Source organism: Crassostrea angulata, unplaced genomic scaffold, assembly GCF_025612915.1.
Source record: "Crassostrea angulata isolate pt1a10 unplaced genomic scaffold, ASM2561291v2 HiC_scaffold_179, whole genome shotgun sequence".
NCBI classification, from domain to species: domain Eukaryota; kingdom Metazoa; phylum Mollusca; class Bivalvia; order Ostreida; family Ostreidae; genus Magallana; species Magallana angulata.
This window is the reverse complement of record NW_026441732.1, coordinates 160,999-166,939: the sequence shown is the minus strand read 5'-3', so window position 1 is coordinate 166,939 and position 5,941 is coordinate 160,999.

Below are 5,941 nucleotides of genomic sequence, written 5' to 3'. Positions count from 1 at the left end.
CTATCTGCCGTGTGGTTATTCCAATGTCAACAGACCTTGCAACCAACCTACAAGGCAACTTGTCATCTAACACCTGGCTGTTGTACTTGGCAATGCCACTTAGTCAAACAAAAAGACAATGCAACTTATCGCTGCACAGTATTCCACCTATTGTTACATGGTAATCAAATTTGACAGATCATACCGTAGTGATATTCTTTGTCTGTGTCCATGTAATATGTATCTAATATTCACTTTAAGGAATATTAGACCAGCAAATCTTAAGCTTTCAGTATTCATTCTTACACTACCACTTTTTTTATAGAAATACAAACAATCAATATGGTGACAACATCTGGCATTTGAATCCAAAAATCATCGTACTACGTATTATGGAGTGTTTCTGGCTAGGAAACTGTAATAATAACAGTTCTATATTCACATCCACAAAGTATGATTACCTCAAATTTTAACAGAAATTCATTGGACTTTATAGCCATGTAGATGATGAAATGACTGAAATATACCCAACCCTCTTAACCTACATCGACCTAAAAAAAAATTACGATCTGCACGAAATGATCATGTACTAAATGAACATGTAATTCTTATTTCTAACCCCTACAATTCCCCCGCAGTAGGAAAGTGATCCAGACGACATATCTTATTCATCAATCATAACATATCATCAAAATTTAACCCTTTGAATCATATTCCTGATTGCCATCACGCTATTTAGCTAGAAGGTCTCTTTATTTATATTCCAGTAGACTTTTTTTTTATCAAATTGTTATATTTAATAATGTCAAATTCATCCATATAAGATGAAACTCAGAAACTAACAATGAAGATGTCATGTTTTAACACCTTGAAATAATTATTATTGATCAATATATCATGTTTCAACTGACTTCGAAATTCAAACTTTTTCTCAACAAATGGTTGTAGAGAGGACACCAATGAACCCGGGCCCCTTCATATTTTTTTCAGATTTTTAAATCTTCAAAATATTTAGTCTGCGCCTGCGTAGTTCGACAGCTGTTCAGAGGGATTAAAATGCGTTGTCCTGTTCTTGTATGCATATTTTACAAACAAAAAGACATGTAGGACTTCATATGAATTGCTTTTATATCTTTTGGCAACATTTTGGCCAGTTTCAGGCAGAAACAAGACATCTTATCCTCAAATGTACAAGATGGCCGCAAATCCCCCTTAAACATTTTGTTTTTTCTCTTATAATATTTTAGATTATAGAGTAAAAGGGGAAAAACGCCAAACTGTTTTAATATTTTGAATTTTTGGATAAAAACTAAATACGTGTTGCTGGTGGGTCTCTTCAATAAACCTCAAGCAAATCGCTTCTATCTTAGGATTTTATCATTTCAAACCCATCCAAATAAAATAAAAGTCAGAAATTAAAAATCAAAATGTCATGTTTTAGCATAATAAACTGAGTGTCTATGATCAATATCTCAAGTGTTGTCAAAAACGGCGTTTCAACATTCCTCATGTATGCTCTTTTTAACAATAAGTAGTTTACTGGCCATTTAGTACTCTAGCTGTGTTCCATTTCATGAGCACATTATGGAAACTATCTTATCAACCATTTTTCATGCACTATCCGTGTTCATGTGCAGATGGACGTTTTTGGGGGAAAGCCATGTCCAAACTGTTTCAACATTTGGAGTTTTCTGATGCAAATCTTCCTCTTCCAGATTCTTCATTTTAATAAGTACAAGTTAAATTCAGAATTCAACAATGAAAATGTCACGTTTTAAAACTTTAAAATACGTGCTAACGATCAATATGTTCTATCATTAAAAAGGCCAAAAACCGTTTTGTGTTCACCTTTTCCCACTGAGTTGTTCACAGGCCATTGACTACCCTAAAGGTGTTCCGGATCCATTCCATGAACACATCGTGTAAAATATCTCACACACTGCCTATTACCATATACAGTGCATGTGCTTATGTGCAAATTGGAGTTTGGACAAACAAAAGTATAATTCCATTCTGTTTGAACATTTTCAGTTAGCTGTTAAATTCTTTCAGATTCTTCTTTTCTAACAAGCAACGTTCCTTTGCATTATAAACGAATTTGATATGCCACTTTACATTCATTAATTATTGCGCATCACCTAAAACTGTTCTTTCGAAACATATACCACATTGCAATCAAATATTAAATACTTAGCAGGTCTCTTCAATAAATCTCAAGAAAGTTGTTTCTTTTAAAATTTAGCATTTTATAATTATAAAGTCAAGGAAACACGATAAAATTCAAAAAACAACAATAAAAAAATTCTTGTTTTAACCTATTAAATTGAGTGCTAATGACCAATATCTCATGATTTGTTACATTAATTGCATACTAAAATAGAATTCGCGCTCATTTTTTTTTTCAAAAAGTGTTAAACAGGCCATTGACTACCATAACTATGTTCTATTCTATAAACACATATTAGAAAATTTCCCTGTAACATCCATGTGCCAATGTAAAGACGAGAGTTTGGAGGGAATATATCTTAAACCAATCTATTCGAAGATTTTTATTTCAGATTTCCTCCGTTCCTCCGTTTAGAAAGGTGATATTGATTAACCTTCATCAATCATTATAAATCATCTAAATTTATATCTTTAAATAAAACACATTGCAATCAAACCTTGATAGCTAGCCGTTCTCTTCAATTAACCTTAAGCAAACTGTTTCTATCAAATCTTATCATTATAAACTCATCGGGATAAAATAACATTCAGATATTAACTATAAAGATGTTCTGTTTAACTCTCTAAAATAAGTGTTAATGATTATTATCTTAAAGGTACTTGGTCCGATTTTATATCAAATTTTGTTTAAGCTTTTTAACGATGGTTATTGGTCAATTAAGCAATATTTCAATTAGAATTGAAGTACAAGATTATTTAATAAAACAAATCTGATAAAACGGGTATCGCGTTATTAATTTCTCCTCATTTTAAAATTTGACCTGATGTCGATGCGGGAATGACTGTATTACGACTTTGACATTCTTGATTCCTTCTCTATTGTTTTAGTAGTTCGTGTTACTCTGCTGTAATTTCTATTTTGTTTTATAGATTTTTGAGATGGTTGCCGGTTTGTTATTGTCATTTTTTGATTTAAGTAAAGGTCCTAATGGTTTGGAAGATCAAAAATAAACCTGTCAACATTTTGTTCACTTTTATTTGAGAAGTCTGCTTTGTAAATCAAAGTACTGAAAGTACTAAAAACCGCTAACCTAGCTTGGTTCTAAGAAAATTTACTGTGTGCAAGCGTAGGCGGAAATGAGCCTTATTGAAATTTTGGTTTATGTTTAATGAATATCAATTTAAAGTATCGAAGGCCAGATTTCTTTAAATATATGTTACTTTCTGAAGATAATGTGAATTAAAGCTGAACACGACTTGTATATGGATACTTGCCAGAAAAAAGATATGTTAAAATCACAAATTATACCTTTTGAACAGTAATTTATCACAGTTTTTGACATTTTCTTGCAAAGAATCGATTTTATTTTTCTATATTTTAGCTTCTGATCATGAATACGCATTATATTTTTTCATCATTGCGTAGCTTCCCGTGCTGATGTACGTAAGCCCCGCAAACCAATCGTATCTACTCGGCCATTTCCGTCACCCAGATAACTGGTTCCCTATACCTCTTACCAGTTTAAATGATGTTTATTTCTGCTCATAGAGGGCAGTTATTCCTTGCACCGGAAATAGAAGTCTAACGACAATAAAGCGCTGAGCTATGCTTAGCGCTTTAAAAATTGATGCAAAACATGCGATGGGCGAAACTAAACGATTCACTATCCTGCACATTCCAATCATGCATTTGGTTTGAATACATTGTAAACCTATAAAGAATTAATTCTTATTCACTTTAAATATTTCTAACTTTGACATGAGACCGATTCTGCTGGTGTAAAAAGGCGAAAGGCTATTACTTTGTAAGATAATTAGACTGAATGGAATATCAATTAGTACTGTTAAAATAAAATGGACCATGCATGTTTAATATGTTTTGTCATATAATTGACACTAGAAATCAAATTTTGTGTTCATTTTTTTTACAATGAGTAGTTCACATGCAAATTGCCCCCTTTGATGTGTTCCATTTTATAAACACATCTTATAATATCTCATAAACTGCCTTTTTTTTTTTTTTGCACTATTCATGTGCTCCAGTGTAGAAGGTAGTTTAAAAGAAAAATGTCGACGTCCAATCCGTTGAATCGTTTTTTAAGATTTTCTCTACAACTCATACGGGTTCTTCATTTCTAATAAGAACCACTCCAACGCTTAAGGAGAGGAATCAAGGCGACACTTTACATTCGTCAATCATTATACATCATCAAAATTTATTCCTCAAAATCATACAATGCATTGCGACTTAATACTATACAGATGACATGTTTTTTTCTTTTATCCTCAAACAAACTAGTTCCATCAAATCGTATTTTATCATTACAAACTCGTCCGAAAACGAAGAAATTTAGAAACCAACAATAAAAATGTTCTGTTTATAACCTATTATAATAAGTGTTAATGATTAAAACGTCAAGTGTCATATGAATGGCATTAGACATTCCCATTTTGTGTTCATATTTTTACAATAGGTGCTTCACAGGCTTCGATCAACCTATTTGTGTTTTATTCCATGAACATATCGTTGAAAATATATCATACATTTCCTATTTCCGTGTACTATATATGTTCACATATGCATATTAGAGTTAAGAGGAAAATGTGTAAGTCCTATATCACTTACATCATTATCAGTTTTCTCCATAACTCTCTCAGATTCTTCAATTTCTTACAAGCGCAATTGCTCTGCATTAGGAGAGTTATCATGATGACACTTTTCATTCATCTCTTAGTACACATCATCAAAAATTTATTTTTCCGAATCACATAACACATTGCTATCAAAACTATATGCATGGTAGTGTCTTCAATTAACCTAAGCAAACAGTTTGTATCAAACCTTACGATTTTATCATTGGAATCTCGTCCAAATATTACGAATGTAAGATATTAACAATAAAGATGTCTTGTCTTAGCCTATTAAATTGAATTTTAATTATCATTATCCCATGTTTTGTCATATAAATGGCATATAAAAATCACATTCGTGCTTTTTTTTCTAAATTAGTGGTTCAGAGGCAATTGACTACCCTAGATGTGTTCTATCACACAAACAAATTTTGGAAAATATCTCACACACTGCTCATTTCCATACACTATTCGCGTGCCTATGAGCAGAAGGAGGTTTTTGTTTAAATCATTCAGATTCTTCATTTATAACTGATATAAGTCAAATGATCAAGATGATGTTTTACAATCAGCAACCATATTAAAATATCACCCAAATTTATTTATCTGATTTATATACCAAATTGTAATCAAACTCTATAGCTGGCAAGTCTCTACAGTAAACCTCGAGACACCTATTCAACCTATCAAATATACTAGCGGAAAAAAGAAATTGTGCATTATTTAATATATGAAAAAACATTTAAAAATTACAATGAACACATTTTTTTTGTAATACTGTTAATACATGTATTCGTAACAACATCTCATAACACATTAATGTCAACGTCGAATAACGTCAATTTCAGCACACTCGAAAGTCACTGTTATTTGAAATTGAATTAACAAAATTAATAACGCGTGTGACCACCATTTGCGTTCACGCATGCTTGACAGCGACGCCTTATTGATGCCACTAAAGTGTTCAGAAATGCTTGAGGGATGTTGTTCCAGATGTTGGTTAAAGCCTGGCCTAAATCAGCCAATGTCTCTGACTGTTAAACGGCGTAAACGTCTTTCCATTTCATCCCAAACGTGCTCGATCGGCGACTAATCGGGGGAAACAGCTGGACAAGGCAAGACATCGACATTCTGTTGAACAAACAAGTCCCTGACCACACGTGCA